The sequence below is a fragment of the Crocuta crocuta genome, unplaced genomic scaffold (genome assembly GCF_008692635.1).
Source record: "Crocuta crocuta isolate KB4526 unplaced genomic scaffold, BGI_CrCroc_1.0 scaffold222, whole genome shotgun sequence".
In the NCBI taxonomy this organism is placed as follows: domain Eukaryota; kingdom Metazoa; phylum Chordata; class Mammalia; order Carnivora; family Hyaenidae; genus Crocuta; species Crocuta crocuta.
The window spans coordinates 4612042-4633378 of record NW_027528806.1 but is presented as its reverse complement, the minus strand read 5'-3'; the positions used below and the strand labels follow the sequence as shown (position 1 = coordinate 4633378).

Sequence of the window (21337 nt, the reverse complement as noted above, 5' to 3'; positions counted from 1 at the left end):
GTTTCTTGTATACTTAAGTGTTCTTAGGGAAGCTGACAGAAAAACAGGAAGCAGCCTCCACCTACCTGCAGCAAGGGAATGACACCAGCATCCATGGATGGGACAGAGGAGGCCATGCACGGCAAAGCAATGAAGCCAGGCATTTTTGCATATTATCATGATGTTGGAAGAATAGTAAGAAATGATGTTAAACTAGACATTCATTTTGTCTTCTGGAAGGTCACTTCTTTGTTCCTTGAGAGAACAACAAATTTATGCCTATTATTAGGAGAAAAGGCTTAGAAGCAACTGTAAAGACATGAGGTGAAAGAATTGTTTAAGGCATTTCCATACATGTAGATGACTATGTTTTCATCATGAACAGAATAAATGAAGATATTTCAACATGGATCACAGTCAACTTCCTAATGGATGGTTTAAGGCCCCCAGGAAGAAGCAGTGTAGGCATGCTGGATTTGGGGGAAGATCCACTCAGGTCATCTTACTTCCAAGAGTTAAGAGCACCCTTCTGACATCCCCAGTCACTAACACAACATCATTCAAGATGTTTAATAAAACTTATAATCTCTATTTCTACGTCTACTGGGTCTTGTATTGATGTCCGCAAAGATTATGATTAGTATGGAAAAGGATCTGCTAAAGTTGGAAAGAAGTTGCTCAGTCCTCATTTGTCTCTCAGTTTCAAAGGAGAATAGGAACATGTTGAAATGATATACAGATTATCAGGACTAAAAGTGGTTAACCTCCATGTGCTGTGTGCTATCAGAGGGGCAGAAATCCTTTAAAACAAAGTGAAAAACATGGAAGAATCGAAGAACTGGAATTTTTATGTATTTTCCTACTACCATGACTTTGCAGCAAATTTTGGCCTCATAAATGAGATAAAGGAGGCAGTCTTGTGGCTGGAGACTGAAACTTCAAATAAGGGTGTGTGTTAGACAATGGAGACTCAGCCACAGAAAAAACCTTTTATATGTATGCACGGATATCACCTATGTCAGCTTGCTACTGCAAGGATTCATGTTTCTGGGGAACAAAGTGCTAAAGCTGACTCAGAAAATTGACAGTGTTAAGACTAGCGATGCTCTGGGAGCCATTTTTCATTACATTGACTCACTCAACCAACGGAAAAGTCAAGCCTCTTGGTAGCCCAGCTTCTCTGCTTTCTACGGCCAAGCTGCCCTATTCCCCCTTATCTCTCAGTCAGAGCTCAGGTTTACCTTGGAACCTTCTCCCCAAAGTGAAGACAGTCTCCACATTTTAAGATAAATAAGTTCTGAGGATCTAATATATAACGTTGTGACCGTAGCTGATAGTTGAGTGTGATATGTATAATTGAAATACTGAGATTAAGTGCCCCCATGCCTCCCCAAAAAAGGATGTGTTAATTAACTAAATTGTGGGAATGTTTTTACGAGGACTATACACGTATATCAGAACACCATGTTGTATAATTTAAAATTATTATATTTATCAGTTTATATGTCAACAAAGCTGAAAAAAGTCAAAAACAGTAACAGATCCTGCACATAAGAGAGGAATGAAAACATGTTTACTGACACACCTATCCTTGTGGTTTCTAGTACACTTTGCGTCTGTCTGTCTACCAAACTCCTTAGAATGGATTTTGAAGCATGGGCAAATGGTTTTGGCTATTTCCCTTCACTTTAACCTTTAAAATAAACAGAGAACCATACACCTTTGTGGAGCCGCCTCCCTGGCCTGGACTGTCAGGTGGCTGGACATTAACCAATGTGATTTTATTCTTATATTAACTGTTATATTAACTTATATTAACTGTTGAGGGGTTTGAAGGGCCCTTAATATAGTGTAACCTCAGGGTGGGGGTTGCTTCTGTGCAGACCTGCCCCAGGGTCCTGCAGGATTCTGTGTGAGGGTCCCTGGCTTCAGCTTCAGCTTCCTCACCTATGCAGCACTGAAGTCTCACTCCAGAACGCAGCTTTGTCTCATGTGATCTGCAGAGTGGAGGTTTGGGAGAAGTTCAAGTGAAGGAAGATGCCGGTCCAGGCCTCAATGCCTCCATTACCAGTTGGCTGTAAGTGGGCCGTGGACCAGATGGGGGCAAAGTGAATCTGTTCAGGCCAGTGACACTCAGCTGCTCCCTCCACACTGCCCCCTCTGTCTCTAGGGTTGTGGCTGCTGGACAGGGGATCCCTATGATTCAGGAGTCTTTTACTGTTCTCCCTGCTACCCACCTGGTTTCTTCCCGGAGGGGTGGACCTCTGCATTCTCTGAATGGGGAGATTCTATAGATTGTCCTGGCTGCTCTCGGTGTGAGCCAAGTGCAAGCAAAATGCACACACACACACACACACACACACACACACTCATTTGGCTCTCTAAGAAAGATGGATCCTGGGGTAGAGCCCTATGACCTTTGTAACTGAATATGTTTATCTCTTCCTTGGGTGTGTACATACACAATTATCCAGATGTCTGTTTTCCTCAAATCCTTGGCTGATTTGGTTTGGAATTAACTGACAGGGCTCTCACTATAAACAGTCCTGTGGATCCCAAGGAAAAGGGCTTAGGAGTTGCAAAATATCACTTTGTAGACCCTCATGTGCCCTGAGGGACATGCTTAAAAATAGTGCTTAAATATGAGTGTGATGTTGAGAGTCCATCGTAAGACCATTTATAGTTGTGTTGCTTCAGTTAAAAGGTCTTTGAGTGATGACACCTCTGTAGTGTGAGTGCTGAGTGGCTCATGGAAAATTATTCTCTGACAGTGCTCCCTTTCTGTGAACTGACTTTGTCCAAATGCATCACTCCCTGGAGCAGCCAAGGAAGGGCAAACAATGCTATGGACTCCACTGCACTTCTCATCTGAAGAGCCCAACTCAGGGGAGTGCCTGAATCAGAATCCCAAGCATCACCCTCTCTTTATGCTGGTGTCTTTTTTTTTAGTTTATTTATTTATTTTGAGAGGGAAGGAGGATAGAGTGTGTGTGTGTGTGTGTGTGTGTGTGTGTGGGTGAGAGAGAGAGAGAGAGAGAAGTCCAAGCAGGCTCCCAATGTGGGGCTTGAACTCACAAACCTTGAGATCATAGCATAAGCTGAAACCAAGAGTTAGATGCTTAACTGATGGAGCCATGCAGGTGCCCCACTCTGTCTGTCTTAAGCCACAGACCATTCACCCACTGGCACGGAGATATCCTCGATACTTGTCCAGACCCATCCTGTGTCCTGCTGGGCACCTCTCCTTCATCAGGAATGAGAAGTCTATTCCTTGGGAGACAGTCCATTCATTCTGCTTAAATGTGATCTAGGGTCTTCCTGTCTGGCTTCTTAAGAGTCGTTCATGCAGTGAGTGTATAATAAATAGAATAAGCTGAACTTTGCATGTCTGACCCAAAATAAAATGGTTTACAAGGGAAAAGAAACAGTGTTCTTGTAAAAATTTATCAAGCAAGAGCAAACTTGTCAAAAAATGTATTGAATATTGCTTAGTTCTTTAGTGAATAAATTACAGTAACACCTTTAAACAATATGTAATGGTCTACAGCCTGAGATTTCAAGTTAAATATATATATTTTTGAGACTCAACTATGTATAACCTCAGGATCTAACCCTATTGCCCATAGACATATATCAGACAACATTTTTATAATTAATAGAGTAAATTACACAAGGTTTCAAGTGACTAAACAATCAGTTTTGCTTTCAATAAGATTTCATAAATATATTTATCAGAAAAAAAAGTAAAACTTAGAACTATCCTAATTGTGTCATGATTTACCAAAAGAAATGGAGAGTGAGACCACTTTGAACAAAGTTCTTAACTGCTCTAGAGTGAACTATGAGGAGTTAAACTTTTACACATAGGGGAGAAATAAGTTCCCAGGTTTCAATGATAGAGTACATCTGTAGTTCAGAACAACAATACAGTAGTTGTCTTTATTCCAAATATAGGCTATTAATGCTGTTAAATTTTGCTGAGACATTTGTACAAGTCAAAAAGCATTCTTCTTCCAACATTAGTTTATATATTTCTATTAGATCTTTTTAAAATTTCAACTAATAGAAGATTATTGAATGGAGTCTAATCATCAGATCAAACAAAGTCCCCTCCTAAGCTGGAGGCAGAGAGTGAGTGATCAGAAAGGCTTACAAACATCCCTGAGAAACTGAGCAATAATCTTCCTCCTTTACTCGTCACCTGAGACGTCATTCCTTTTCCATGATGGCAACTCAGTGCACCTGGCAAAAGAGCCTATTGAGATCTCAATAGTTTATAAATGAAACACCCACATGCCATGAGAACCGTTTCTAACATCACTGATTAAAATTCCTTGGGAAGAAATTCTGATTGTTCTTGCTTAAGGGAGGTGCCTACTCCTTGTCCAGTTAGGTGTTACTAAACAGATGGAGGGGAGTCTTTGCAAATCAAGAATTTTGATCCTATCACAATACCAGTGTTTGAAGTCAAACTCATACTCACCCTTTCAAAGAATTTCTGGTAGTTATGGATAGGAATTTTATCAATATAATTATATAATTAGGAAAGAAATGAAATATTTTTATTAAAAGCAATTAATTGAATTTTTCCCTTTTCCATATTTTATCTTTATTGCCTCTAATTATTCATATGTAATAACTGAGAGGATTTAAAGTTAATCTCATGGAATCATAGATTTCAATAGGGAAACTGGTGTTGTGTATATTCCTCCTGTTATATGATTTCACTGAACTTTCTGAAAGCTTATTGTCTTCACTTAGATCACATCTGCATCACCAGCTTGTTTCTTTCCCTTAGGATTAAGGATTGTTTTAGTAATAGGGCTCCCAAATCTCCAACACAATGTGCATGATAAAATAATGCGAAAAGAGGAGATGAAGTAATCCCTAGAGAAAAATATCATGTTTTCCTATGCGCCTTATCATTCTACAACGTGTTGGTGAGCAGGATAAGTAAAAATGTGTGTGTATGTGTTTGTTGCTTTGAGACAGCTTTCTTAAGTATTAACATTTGACCTTTGACTTTATCCTATCCTTTAAATATGCATAATTGATATGCACACACATACACACACATGTTCATTTGATAGGTGATTTGACTTCATTTGATAAGTCACTGTTAGGAAGCCAATATAAATGTATCTAATAAACATTCAAAACATCACTGAGATCATGCAATTAAAAAATTCACATGTATAGAAGAATCCTGAACTCTTTCTGTGGTTAGGGTAGCTCTCCATAATCCAAAATATAAACCCCTAAATTTCAATGCCTTAACACAAGAAAAGTTTACATCTCACTCATTTAGCTGGCTGATGTGGGTGCATTCCTGTCTGATGTGAGATTGTCACCTCTGTAGAGTTATTTAGGAACCAGATTGCTTCCAAACTGTGGTTCCTCTGTCCCCCAGAAACTCAAGAGTTTTCTGTCCCCAGTCCATGAGTAGGTAAAGAGAAAACAAGAGGAATGTTGCCTGATTCTTAGTTCACTTCACTGAGACACATCTCATGTTACATTCATGTTCACCTTCATTGGAGACAGCTCTTCTTGCCATCACAGAAAGGGTCTAGGTAATGTCATCTTTTAGCTGAGAAGTCACTTCCCAGTGAGAGCTGTTTAACATGAAAACAGAGGGGAAAGTTTTTGTTGGAAATCAGCATGTTGCATCCTCCATAAAAATAACCAGGAAAGTTAAAAAGGAGCTTCTCACCTTGGACAGAGTAAAACAATCTCAACTTCATACAAGGCTTAGCACTCACCAAGTCTGAATTCAAACTCTATTAATTTTTTCTCTGATGGGAAATTGTAATAAAGTGAAACACAGATAATATAAAGCACCATTAAGTTTTTCTTAATTGGGAGTTGTTCTGGACTGTAGACTGTCCCTCAATAGATAGACAAATTCTTCTTCATTTTGATATTTTATGTGCCTAAATAGAATTTAACATGAAAGTATAATAGAATAACAATGTACTGATTAATTAATGTAGTTGATATACAGGTATTGCTTATAAGTTACATTGTATTGACCAATGCCACAGAATTTGCAAATAAAATAATCTATCACATAGTATGTAATCTATAAGATTAAGATAGTTTGAATTTAAGTGTAAATTCAGGAAATCTTCATTTAAATAAATATTGCAGATACAGTAATATATACAATACAGGCAATTTTTGTTGAATTCTACATAAACACATTTCTATTTTGATTTTATTATTTTAATGTTTGGATGTATTATATATTTATATGCATATTTATACACTTGTTCTTATATGTTTCCTCATTATGACTATCTTATGCTCTTATACTTCACCTTATTATTACTATTTCTGCTATTGATTAAATTCATTAAAATATTATGACTGGGCTGATTTTAGTAGAAATACTTTGAGTTAATTGAAACCCACTAGGATTTTGGCTTCTAAACTACAGTACGGAAAGTGGTAAATAGACTGCTAAAGAGAGACATAGCAAAACTCATTAAAAACGCTAATTAGCAAGCTGAATCTTTCTGACATACCCGCTTCACTAATCTGCTAGCTAAACACATCATAAAAATGTGCATGAATTGGAAGTGAGCAAATATCCAGAGGAAGGCTGTTTTGAATTTCCAGATTATTTTCAATTAACTGGATGCAGAACAATCTAGAATATGAACGGCTGTGTTATTGCAATTGTATGATTAAGTCCCTAAATGAGCCTTAGTGTCCAGTTACTCTTCCTTGGGCAGTATTGGCTGTTTCTGTTTCTTCTCACCGACCCCTCACCCTCTTTCTACTGAACCACATATTTAGTTTGCAGTTTCTGGTACTTTTATTACATCGTCTTTCACATTTTGTTTTTTATTGCATCTACATTATTACAAATTTTACCTCTTCTACTAGATAGAAAAGTTCTGTGAAGTCAGGGATTTTACTTTTTCTTGTTACCTTAACCTGTTTTGGAAAGTGTTGAATCTGAGAAGAAGCACAGATGTTGCACCAGGCCTTTGAAAATGTGTTCAGGGGATGGAAGATTATGTCTGGCTAGCAGTCCTACTGAACACAAGTCTTCCTTCTGTGTGTGTGTGAGCACGTGCACACATGTGTGTGAAAGCGACAGTGTATGAAGGTAATTATATCATCCTAAAATACATTAGATGAATATCTTTATTTTATTCTTGCAAAACTGATATGAAGTATAAATAAAATACTGATAAATAAATGCTCTCTACATTGGAAATCCCATGATATGGACAATAAAAATGGCAATTCATAGGTTTTTAGTCAATCCCTGGCTACAAATCTAAATCTTTACTTTGTAGTAAGTCTAAATTTTTGCTATTTATTAATAGTGAAGTTTGCATTGTATTTTAAATTTATATGTCTGTATTATGTTTTATTCCTCAATTTGCTTTGGCCTCTCTCTCTCTCCCTCTCTATAGATAGATATAGATAGACAGAGGTGATAAAGATGATATAGATATAGATGATATAGGTATAGATGTATAATATAGGTATAGATAGGTATAGATGAAGATATAGGTATAGTTAGGTAGATAGATGATGCTATAGATATAGATATATAGGTATATATAGATGATGCTATAGATATAGATATATAAGATACAGATGATAATATAGATAGATATCGATATAGGTATAGATATAGATATAGATAGATATGAATATAGATCTAGACCTAGATATATATGGAGATATAGATGTAGATAGATATAGATATAGATATTGACCAATGCCTTAGACTAAATTTTAAGTAAGTTTTCCTGAAATCTTGAAAAAATGAGACCTAGAATGATCTGAAACAGGTCAGGTGGGTAACTTGAGATTTTGATTCTAGTAAATTAAAGAACAGGGCCCTTATAGGAACAAGTCATCTGAGATCATGGGTTTCATCTTCTGGAGTTAGGAGATTGATATTTAACAGGCCATGTGAACATCTCAGTAACTAAAACCATGATGAACTCTGCAGCTGTTATTTCATTTCCTTCAGATAAAGAGCCAGAAGTGGTACTGCTACATCCTATGGTAATTCTTTTTTTTTTTTTTACAAATAGTTTATTGTCAGGTTGGTTTTCATATAACACCCAGTGCTCATCCCCACAAGTGCCCTCCTCCATGCCCATCTCCCCACTGCCTCCCCCCACACCCATCAGTCCTCAGTTTGTTCTCAGCATTCAAGAGTCTCTCATGGTTTGCCTCTCTCCCTCTCCCCCACTATTTCCCCCCTTCTTCTCCCCCATGGTCCTCCGATAAGTTCCTCCAAATCCTCCTATATGTGCAAACATATGGTATTTGTCCTTCTCTGCCTGACTTATTTCGCTAAGCATAACAACCTCAAGGTCCATCCATGTTGCTACACATGGCCAGATTTCATTCTTTCTCATTGCCATGTAGTATTCCATCATCATCCTACGGTAATTCTATTTTAAATTTTTTAAGAAACCTCCATAACTGTTTTTCATAGTAGCTCTATCAATTTATATTCTACCAACAGTGAACTAGGTCTTTTTTATCCACAAGTTCACCAACACTTTTTATCTCTCATCTTTTGATAATAGACATACTACCATGTTTGAGGTGATATCTTCTTGTGGTTTTGCTTTTTACTGATGACTAGGGATGCCGAGCACCTTTTCATGTACCTTGCCTGAGGGGACAAATCCATAAATATGTTGGTAAGGCTGATGTCCAAAATATTATTGCCTATGTTTTCTTTAAGTTGTTTTATGGTTTCAGGTCTTACATTTAGACCTTTATATGTTTATATCCTTAAGCTGTTTTCAATTTCATTGAACTTTTTCTTTGCTATCTGTTAAGTACAAAAACTATTTGTTATATAACACATTTCCATTTGGGCCTTTTATCTATCTATCATCTATCTATCTATCATCTATTTTTCTTCCCTATGTGTTATGAATGCTGTTACCCTTTATCACTAGATTTCTTTATGTATTTATATTAATTATTTTAGGTACAAGTGTGATCATTCCAAGATCTATGTTATCTATTTTGTTTTATTGACTGTTTCTTTCTTTGATGATGAGTCATGCTGTCTTGCTTCTTTTGTGCTTCATAATTTTTTCACTTGAGTGAACGCATTTTGGAATTGAAGTAGGTTATATTTGTGTACAGAAATTTAAGGTGTTCTCTTCTGTTGAGTTGAATCTTCGGTCAAGTTCATGTTGAAATACTTCTATTTATCACCATCACCATCACTTGGCTTTTGTTAGATTCAGGTCATTTATTGCATAATTCAATTTATTTAAATTCAGGACCAGAAGCTTCTATTTTTGTTGGATATTTATTTCAATTAGCTTTTCCTGCCTTTATATTTGAGCTAGCCCTGGGCAATTGCACACAAGGAGAGGTGTCTCTTTTTCCCAGTTCTTCTCCTCTTCCACACGCAGATACCGGTACTTAATACTGACTATAAGATTCAGAGAGACATTTCTGTTATTAATGGGCCCCAAGCCTGGTATTTAGCCAGTCTCTGTCACCTCTCCTGCTTTTTCCCCACCTGCAGAAAGCTGCTGTTTTGTGCTGCTTTGAGTTAAGAAAAAGCCTGAAGTGTCTATAGTGTGTATCTTAGTTTTCTACTTCGCCATAATAGTTCTTTAGGTCTGATATTTATACCTCACAGGGGGTTCTATCTTGGGGTCCTGCTATGTCTTCAGCTTCTCTGTGAGCACTTAGTGAAGACCAATGGAAATAACTCTCTGATTTTTAAAGTCTGAACTTGAGTCTATTACTCTAGAGAGTTTTTACTCTTAAGCTAGCTTTTATTTTACCATTAAAAGGGTCGTTAGCATGCTCATCTGATTTCTTCTTACCCCATCTCTTTTTTTTTTTTTCCTCTATTGCTCCACCAAAGATAAAACCAGGTGTGGGCCTCTTTGTTGACAAGATATATGCATTGATTTGGACATTAGTTCTTTGGTTTTCTTTGTGGCATGAGCTCTCTTACATGCTTTAAAAATGGTTTTGTTGGTTTTCTAGCTTCTTTACATTCTTAGAGAGCATGCATAGTTCTCTTGTGACTACCTACATTAGAGCAGGTTGTGAACCTTCTGCTTCATTTGCGATAGAATTCTTAAGATTATGTGCAATTCACTAATGTGCTTGTATGTAGTCTATTTCTCAAATTCCTAAAAGTATGCATTATAGCAGTCTTATTTAAGATTTCTAATTTTTCAAAATGTATTTACCTAGCACTGCTCATATCTGTATTTTTTGTATTTAACAATTTCTGTCTATGGATGGACCTTGAGGGTGTTATACTTAGCGAAATAAGTCAGGCAGAGAAGGACAAATACCATATGTTTGCACATATAGGAAGATTTGGAGGAACTTAACGGAGGACCATGGGGGAGAAGAAGGGGGGGAATGGTCGGGGAAAGGGAGAGAGGCAAACCATGAGAGACTCTTGAATGCTTAGAACAGACTAGGGACTGATGGGTGTGGGGGGGAGAGTGGGGAGATGGGCATGGAGGAGGGCACTTGTGGGGATGAGCACTGGGTGTTATATGGAAACCAACTTGACAATAAACTATTTGGAAAAACATATAATTTCTGTTTATAAATTTTAAGCCAAATATATTTAATTCTAGCTTTGCAACATCTTCAATAATTTTTATATTTTTTTCAGTTGTTAAGTAACCTAGTTATTTTCTGTTGTGAATTTATATTTTAATCATAGAATTCATTAGCTCTTTTCCTTAGAATTAGGTTTGTCTCTCACTTGTAGAACTTTTTCTTATTATTTAAAATGTCTCCTCTGCATCACCCATGTCCCTCCACCCCGTCACCTCCTTCTCTTCCTCCCCTCTCTCTGGTTCTCTCCCCTAAATTTAGTCTGGGAGCCCAAACCCAGTTTCTCATGTTTATGAAGTGTATTTAGTATTTTTTAGGCTGCAAGAGCCAAATTTCTGGCCACCGTTGCCCATGTGGAACTGACACCTCTTTAAACAGTGTCATACATGTACTCATTATCTTTTTTTTTTGGTATTTATCTGTTTTCATGAGCTTGGATTTGTAATTGTTTCATGTATTATCCATCACTGCAATATATTTACATCAAAAATGATTATCAGTGGGTGGACTCATAGCACTACTTTGGATGCACTAACCATTCTTCTATTTTTCAACCTTTTTTTTTTGTCCTAAAAATCTCCACTGGAATTGTCTTAAAAAATTGTTTTTTTCTCCTAACACCATTTGGAATCATTAGTTATATATATATATATATATGCACATACACCAGCCACAGAGTCTGAACATAATAAAACAATGCTCTAATGCCATAGAAAGGTCAAGGCTCATGAAAAAACAGACTAAATAAATGCTGATTACACAAAATGCTTGCCTTTCTCTCTTATCCTTTTTTTTTTTCTTAAGTAGGTTACGTGCCCAGTGTGGATCTTGAACTCCCAACCCTGAGATCAAGAGTTGTAGGTGAGCCAGCTAGGCACCCCTGATTTTCTCTTCACTATGGCCATATGCAAGAGCATGTGGGCAAAAAAAAAAAAAATGCTGGTTAATTTCTTTACTTTGCATTAGACATTTGACTTGAGGCTGCTCCAGTGTCTCCTGGATAATTTAGAAAAGTTTGCTTAATAACTTATGAGAAGTTTTAATTTTCTGAGGCTTCCCATTCAATTTAGAAATGCCCATGGATAAAAAGAAAGAAAGAAAAAAATGCCCATGGATAACTTTTCTTTTTAAATTTTTAAATGTTCATTTATTTATTTATTTATTTTTTGAGAGAGAGAGAGAGAGAGAGCACATAGGGGAAGGACAGAGAGAGAGAGACACACAGAATCCAAAGCAGGCTCCAGGCTGTCAGCACACAGTCTTACATGGGGACTGAATTCATGAACCACAAGACCATGACCTGAGCTGAAGTCCTACACTTAACCAACTGAGCCACCCAGGCACCCTGCCCATGGATATAATTTATGAAACAGTTAAATCTAGTATGAGATCTTGAAACAAACAAAAAAACCTAAAAAGATGTCTAGGAAGGTAACATTTATGAAAATAATTTAAATCTATTTACACACAAATGCTTTCCTTGAGCTTCGATTGCTTTGATTTTTACCCTGAATCCTATACTCTTTCTTGAATTAAATCTCTGAATATGTGAGCATATATATTCACTAGATGATGAAATAAATTTAAAAAATTGAACTAGTAAGCTGTATGAAAATTCAAACATCTTACAAATCTTTAGAAAAGGTGGCATGTGTGTCCAGTAGATAAGAGATAAAATTTATAGTCTATAAGTAGGGAAACTGCAAAAGCTCAAGAAAGTAAATAAAAATCATAACACAAAAGGGCTAAAATGTACATATAACAAGTCAGAGAACTGTAATAAGTTACACTCTTCATCATCCTCATATTTTCCTTTATTTTATCTACTCTTAAAAACAATAGAAGATAACATTAACATTTTAGAAGTTATTCTCTAACACATACCCAAATTTATTTACTCTTAGCATTCAACTGAATTTCATACCCAGTAAAATATAAATCATGGTTAAAAATCAAGGAAACATACTCTAGAATTAATTTTACAAATGAAGACCCAACAGAGTTCTAAAAATACAGATAAAAATGCCAAAAAAGTACTTTCACTTTTGTTCTAGAGTAAATTTAAAGTATAAGACATTCAATTTTATATTAAAACACTAAAATTTGATATTATGGCACATTGTGGTAGCAGTCCCTAATTTTTCATGCCTTTATCTCTCCATGCACTTGTGCAGTCCCCTCCTGCTCTGAGCCTAGGCTTACCCACATGACTTGTTTTGGCCAATGTGACAATAGCAAATCCATAGGGAGCAGAAAACGTTCAGCTTGCTCACTAGGCTTGCGGGCTTGATATGCACGCACCATTTCTTCCACCAGAGAAAACAGCTGGGCTAATCTGCGGGACAATCAGAGACATGGTGGACAATAAACAAAGTCTATATTCCTGAGTAAAAGAATATATTCTGTATCCCACTGGGCATGAATGATCAACAGGAGATGGTTGATACCTATTTGTTGAGGAGCGTAAGGTGCCTAATATATATCCTAACTTGGCACGTATTCAAGTATTCATTATCTGGAATATTTGGTGCCAGGAATATAATAAGATGAGCCTTAAGGTATACACAATATTTGGGGAGAAAGAAAAAAAGCACACAATGTGATTGGATAAAAAAGCAGAATGTAAAAGCTAGTAGATTCATTGTAGGTGCAATGTAGGTGATAATGGCAAAAGATAGCTCACATATCTTTATCTCCAAAAGCAAGTAAAAGGTAGATCAAATAACAAACATGAAAACAATTCAGCAAAGCTCAACTTCATTCCTTCCAGACAAAAGTAAAATTGTTTTAAAAATAATAATATCAATGATTTCTATATTTTAAATGCCTCTTGGTAGTATAAAAATCACTTCGTACATCTATGTTATACCAAGCTTATATGTTACACAAATATAAAAACTATATTTTGATCAAAAATATAATCTTATTCAAAACTCAGAGAAATTTAACTTATTTTGATAATTATAAGAATGGAGGATATTGAGAAATGTTAATGTATACATCAATTATTTGTATTTTTCAAAGTCATCTGAAATGATAGAAATGATAACTCTAATGAAAATAGAAATAAATCATAAAGAAATATATATTGGTACTGGAATGGGCATTACAGGCTACCTGGATTCAGAATATCATCTTTCATATATAGCAACTAAAGCATAGAGAATATTGGTGGATTCTTCAAGTTTGTATCGAAATAGTGACAGACATTGTGTGCTCACTCCCATCAAATTTGCTTCAGATTTCTTTAATGTCTAACCCTTTAATAGCTTGAAATCTGAGCAAAGCCCTTTGCAATTTGAGTGTAATGCCCTAATCTCTGTAAGTTAACTATTTGAGTATTTTAAATGGCCTTTAGACTTCAGAAATAGATTTCAAGGGACAAGGAGATGTTTTGTTTTAAACCAGCAACTTAATTTCTTGGCTCTCGCAGACCTGATGAGCACTCATCTTGCAAGTTGGCTTAACTGCAACATTTAAATGAAGCTAGCCAACTGTTGTTAAAATAATCTGCGTTGCTTTTGACATTCCTTCTGCCGCTTTTATGCCTGTTTAGCGCCTCTGTGGTCTGGGTGACAATGATCCAGACTTTTCTAAACCAGTAAAAGAAATTCATTTCTTATAATGAGAAAGCCCAAGTGCTTCCACATAGGGCTGTTCAACTCCTACTGCCTGCTTTAGAAGTGACTTTGGTGAACCAGTTTTATGTGTCAATATATTATCTGTAAACACAGCAGTTGATAGAGCAAAGACAACACTTATCCAGCACTACAACTAGAGCAAGAGAAATTCTTTGGACAACAAATGTACTTGTAGCTTAAGAATGTGTGTTAGAAATGGAAAGGTACTAACTTTACATTATAGTATCTAAGCAAAGGTAACCAGATGTTCTACTGTGGCTGATTAATTTGTTTATTTAGTTTAATATCCTTGTAACTTGATTGTTTCTCAAACTTTACCTACTTATTTTTTAATAATCTACTCAATGTTGTGTATATAAAATACATATTTGAAATAAAATATTATTAGTTAACTATATTCTAATTTACAGTTTTCCACCGGCTATTTATCTAGTGATCAACATGAAATAAAAGGGTGTTTTGTGGGTTTTTTGTTTGGTTTGTTTTGGTTTGTAAATGAGATGGTTCTAAAAATCACTGCGTAAGTTAGGTATAATTTCTGATCGTACTTAATACGCAAGTCCAAACTTTGAAACTGTGTAGCTCTTTATAGATGAATCTTTCTATTTACTCACAGAAAATGACTACCCTCAGGAAGTAGAACTTTTTGTCAATATTGTTAAATCAGACTATAAGCAGATGCACAAAGAGAGAGGATTTGAGATTGGAAATGTTAAATGGAGTGAAATCACCAAATGATTATTTTCATTTGTTTACTTTATTAAAACAAAACCTTCAACCTTCCTTTTGAGGTAACTTCAAAATCCAAAACAAAACAAAACAAACACAAAAGACTCCAAAGAAAGGCATTTTGACAGAGTACATCATCTGTAAAATAAATTGTGTCAGTAGTCTTCAAAAACCAAAGCAACCAATATGCATATCTCATCTCTTGAAAAGGTAAAATTTTGTATTAATAAATTATTAATAATATTAATAAATATGTATTTATTTTTATTTGTGTATTAATTTTCTTAAGNGAGAGAGAGACAGAGGGCATGAGCAGGGGAGGGGTGGTGGGGGGGGGGGAGGGATAGAATCCCAAGCAGGCTTTATGCAGTCTTCACGGAGCCTGACTTGGAGCTGGAATTCACAAATCCTGACATCATGACCTGAACCAAGGGGTCAGGCACTTACCTGACTGAGCCATTCAGGTGCCCCAACCAATAAACTATTTATTTAAATTAAGATACGGTTATAAAGTGCAACATTAGGTAGTCATAGACCTGACACACTGAAGCTCTATATTCTTTGTTCCATGATCAAAATAAACAAAGTGAAAACTACAGAAGGACACACATATTAAATGAGTGTACACTATATGGCTCCAAACATAAGAAGAAAAACAGTAAAGATAAACAATGAAATACGTAGATCAACCTCAGATTATATTTCAAATTCTTTAGTGTGTACCATATATATATATATAGTTTGTAAATTTTATTATTTTTTTAATGTTGATTTATTTTGAGAAAGGGAGAAAGAGAGGGTAAGCAGAGGAGTGACAGAGAGAGCAGGAGACAGAGAATCCCAAGCAGGCTCCACACTGTCAGCACAGAGCCCAGCATAGGGCTTAAACTCATGAACTGGGAAATCATGACCTGAGCCAAAGTCAAGAGTTGAAGGTTTAACTGACTGAGCCACCCAGGTCCCCCTATAGTTTGTAAATTTTAATATCATCTCTTATATTAATTAAGCCATAATAATACCTTTTGAACCATAGTGAATTGACAATAAATTTAAAGAGTACAATGACTAGATCATGTGTATTAAATGAAGTCAATGGCAAGGAAAAGAAAAATAATGACAATTCTATACATTTTTAGTTTTGAAGCTGCAGTATTTTTTCTCCAATGCAAAGTTAATTTATTTATACCTGTCAAGCTTTTTTTGTTTAATTATTTGTTTAACTTACTGTTATCTAATTCACACTAAATATACTTTAGTATAGGTACCACTTCAATAATAAGAGCTAAAAGACAAGGGCTCCCATTCACAAAATTTATTAATAGAAATAAAACATGTTTAATAAAGAAACAATGAGTGAAAAAATATGTATAAAGCTAATACTCTCTGATCTGGCTATATAACAAAAAAATCCCTATATAAAATTATTATACATGTTATTTCATTAATTTCTGGATAACATTCCTCGGTCAGTATATGTTGGTATATCTTAAATAACGTATAAAATGAAATCGAGGTACCAAATAAACAGTTTTCTTTTGGTAGCAGAAATGCTAAATATTTTCACCACTTTATTTATACTTATCTATATTATCTGATTTTTTTTCTGATAAGCATGCATTAACTTTATCATTTAAAAAGGCTATTTCCAATTTAAAAAAATGAAGTGAATATCTCTTATTTCTTAAAAATAATGTTCAGGGGCACCTGGGTGGCTCAGTTGGTTAAGTGTTCAGCTCTTGATTTTGGTCCAGGTTATGATCTCACAGTTCGTGAGACTTAGCACCACATCAGGCTCTGTGCTGACAGTGCAGAGCCTGCTTGAGATTTTTCTCCCTCCCTCTCTCTCTGCCCCTCTCCTTGCTTATGTGCATGCATGTACTTTCTCTCTCAAAATAAGCTAATAAATATGAAGAAAATAATATTCATTGAATTATTGATATATTAAAAATCATCTAAGATATATTTAACACTAATTTGTAAAGAGCTTTGAATAATAGGAGATTGATTATATGAGGCATCTATCAAATTCAAGTCTATTTGTTGAGACTTTCTAAATTTTAAGATAAAATCAATTTTTTACAAATTAAATCATATTTTACTCTTCATTCACATGAACAATTTGGAGTTGTTTCTTTTTGCTTGTTCTTGGCATAAAGTTGATGATGGATATTAACAATCTGCCTGTTTCTGAGTTTCACCTCTTTGTCTTAATCACTAGTTCTTTGTACTACTTAGAACGCATCCTTCTTCAAGAAGCTGAAAACAAAGAGGGAGGCAAATTATAAGAAACTCTTAACTATAGAGAACAAACTGAGAGTTGATGGAGGGGAAGTGAAGGGGAGAAGAGATAGATGGATGATGAACATTAAGAAAGGCACTTGTGATGATCACAAGGTGTTATATATAAGTGATGACTCTCTGAATTTACCCCTGAAACCAATACTACATGCTATATTAACTAACTTGAATTTAAATAAAGTCTTAGGATGGTGTGCCTGGGTGTCCTAATTGGTTAAACATCTTATTCTTGGTTTCTGCTCAGGACATGATCTCATGGTTTGTGAATTTGAGCCCCTCATCAGGCTATGCACTAACAGTGCGGACCCTGCTTGGGATTCTCTCTCTCTCTCTCTCTCTCTGCTCTTCTTCTGCTTGTGGTCTCTCTTTCTCAAAATAAACAAATGAACATTGAAAAATAACTAAGTATTGGAAGGACAAAACTTAAAATCATGACATCAGCAAAATTACAACCTTGTAGCAGGAAAGTAAAAGCTTTCCTTGAAGGTACCCACTTGTTTTGCTTTTGTTTTCTAAAGTAAAAATTGTTTTAATGGTCATTCCTAACCATTAAAGATGTAGAGAAAGGGAAGCAAATATTGGTTTTTCCAATCTCTGGAGTAAAGTTGTCAAAGAAAAGTCATTCGGGAACGAGTGGTGTGTTAGACAACTATTTCTCTAAAGTTTTATTTATTTCTTTTCTTTAATGTTGTCTAGTTCTTAAATTTCACTTGGCTGTAGTTTTTTTTCATCAGTTCTCATGTGATACAACATTCACTCTCTCATGTAATCATCTACCTAATGTTACTTCTTTCCAAAACCATACCCATACCTCACCTCTGAGATCTATATCCATATGCACATATACTACCAACCAGACTTCTTCCTCTAACTAGTGTATATATTCAGTGTTACAGAACACTCAGTGTTCAACCATTTTGAACAACTGCTAAAAAACAACAATACCATGATTTCCAACACACACATGCACAACAACTACAACCAACAGCAACCAAAAGCCACAGACGATAAATCAATCCAACCCATGTGAATTGTCTGATCAAAGTTAGAAATCCAGGCTTTGACATGGACTCCTCCATGCTCTTTACCACTCATCATAATGTACTTATCAAACTCTCAAGCTATTCTTCGACTGTGTCCTCTGTTCCCTGTTATCTATATGATTACATTAATTTAGGTTCCTGTATTCTGACATTTGGATCATTGCAAACTCCTCTTGGCTTCAAACCTCCAGGATCTTTATTCCCCAACACCTCTTTGAATGATACCATGCATGTCATTTTCAAAGTATAAAAGGCTAATAATGTTACTCCCTGTTGATATCCTTTCTTTGATTCCCAGTACTGAGTACAAATGCCTCAAATATCATTCACTATCCCCTTTTCTCACCTCTCCTTTTCCTTGCTCTGGTTATGCTGAACTATTTGTAATTATATGCAAGTTTGTGCAAGTTGGAATACACAGTTGGTCATGGACTCTAATCATCCATCTGCCTGTGAATTCTGGTTTATTCCATATGCTCCAAAAGTGTGCCTTTTGTCTTTTGTTTTAAATCATTTTCTCCATAAAGGTGATACCTATCTACCTACTTGACTAGCATTCCATCATGCCATGCTTTTATTATGAAACTGAGTCATTTAGTTACCCTCTGTTTTTCATACTAGACTGTAAGCATCTTGGTGGCAGTAAATTTTGTTTCCCTCTGAATCTTCAGGGGCTAGAGCCTTACAGAGTATGCAGTCCAATAGGACTGGTGCCCTTATCTTAAAGAGAGAGAGAGAGAAAAAGAAAGAGAGAGAGAGATAAGAGAGAGAAAGCGGCATCAAAGCATGCTCTCTTCTTCCCTCTCTCTGTCTCTCTGTCTCTGTCTCTACATGCACAGAGAAAAAACTACGTGGTGACACAGAGAATAGGTGCCATCTCGAAGCCAGGTAAAGAGCCCTTGTCAGACACCAGCCTTGCTGGCAGCTTGCTCTTGGACTTCCGGTCTCCAGAATTTGAAGAAAATAGATGTTTATTGTTTAAGCCATCCAGTCTACACGGTTTTGTTATGGCAGCCTGAGAAGACTAATACAATTTGTGAATCAATTGTCCATTTAAATTTACTCGATGAACTGTATAGATTGTGCTAGTAAAGTTCGTCAGAGACTTGCTCTTTCATGAGAAAGCAAAACACATAGCGACTGAGTTCATAGCAATTACAATATAAGGAAATTCGCACTGCATTTATATAGCAGGTTTAGCAAATTACCAGATTATAGTGTAAAAGTTACTGGGTGTAAAAATTATTGGGTCTGAATAGCTTAAGTCAAAGTTAAATTCAGAATATGTATCAGAAGACAACAATGTAAATTTAATATCTAGAATCAAAAACCTTTTTATTTTTAAATTTTGTTTTCTCTAAGTGTCTTTTAGTGGAAAAGGCTCAGAAGGACCAAATATATCAATAATTCTTACTCTTACTGTAGGAGCTTTTCTTTTGTGGAGTAGAGCTTGATAATATACTTAAAATTTACTTTAAATGATATATACTTTAAATTTAAATATAGTTGATTCTTTATCAAATTACTATTTTATACAGTCATACATCTACAGTTAAACTCTATATTTAATGAGTCTGAAAATAAATTATTTTACTATCTGTATTGACTTTTCCTCTCCCTTACAAATATATTTTAATTATATTGGTTAACAAAAACAAAAGCACAATGAATTGAACAAGTTAAAAAATTCTTAGCAAATCTGCACACTAGGATAATAAGGGATTTAAAAAGATTCCACTGAGAAAAGAAAAGAAGATTAAGAATTTGAAACATTTTAATTTATATGGGAAATTACTTGAAGTGCATTTTTATGGTTATTATTATTGCTCAAAAAAATTTTTAAAAAGCTTAAAGAAATATGACAATTCGTATAGGTCCTAGAATTTCAGTAAATTTCCTGGGATTGAATTCAGACTCTGCTGCTTATTTTATTTATGACTTTGGGCAATTTATTTACCTCTGAACTTCAATTTTTTGCACCGTGAAAAAGGAATAATTATGAGACTCACCTTCAAAAGTTGATGCAAAAACTGCCTGAGTTAACATATGTACAATGCTTGGCATAATGCCTGACATCTAATAAACACTCAATGGAAGTTGGCTATCTAATTATGCTAGGAGATATTCAGAACTCATTTTGTATTTGATATTCAAAATGAACTTAACACATTTACACTGGACAAATAAAAAATACCTACTTGATACATAATAAATTTCAGAGATCTACTAGTTCATTCCATTGCTTATATGGTCATCTGAGATTTTGCACTTGTGACCCCTAACAAAAGAGATTTTATCTATAAAACTAAGATTATACAACACCTTTCTGACATTCTGTGAGGAGCAAAGGATTTATTTATTTTTTGCCAAGATGACAAATACTTACAAAATACACAGTTTTTGTATAATACAGATAAGTCATTGAAGTAATCAGATAATTACCAGTTTGTTTTGATAGCAATCTCTTTTCTTTTTTAATATTTTATTTTATTTTATTTTATTTTATTTTATAGAAAGAGAGAGAGAGTGTGTGCATGAACAGGGAAGGAGCAGAGAGAGAGGGAAATCCAGAATTTGAAACAGGCTGCAGGCTCTGAGATATCCGCACAGAGCCCAATGTGGGGCTCGAACCTACAAACCACGAGATCATGACCTGAGCTGAAGTAGGACACTTAACCGACTGAGCTACCCAGGTGCCCCCCCTTTTCTTTAATGGAAATTTATTTTCTTAAACACACACACACACAAACACACACAGAAACACACACAAGACTAAACTAAACATTCCCCAGAATAAACAGCCAACAGGTGACAAGTCACAGAATAATATAAAAATTAATAAAAAGATATATAAAGTCGCATTTTCTTAATGGGAAGGATAGAGCGTAAACGTCATGTGTAGTCCAATAAAATATTTAGTTTATTTTCTTCTTAATATATATAAACACATTATAATTTGACAAGCTAAGAGATGCTTTGGAATTCACAAAATAGTAAGGTGGTTTAGGAATTAATATAAATGGAAACTTATAATTTTTTAAAAAAAATAAT

The 21337-nt window shown here is 35.2% G+C and overlaps 1 pseudogene; it reads left to right on the top strand.

The window, feature by feature from the left end:
• Nucleotides 1-264: 264 nt before the first annotated feature.
• LOC144224717 (ectonucleoside triphosphate diphosphohydrolase 6 pseudogene) lies at nucleotides 265-1149 on the top strand (annotated as a pseudogene).
• Nucleotides 1150-21337: the final 20188 nt, after the last annotated feature.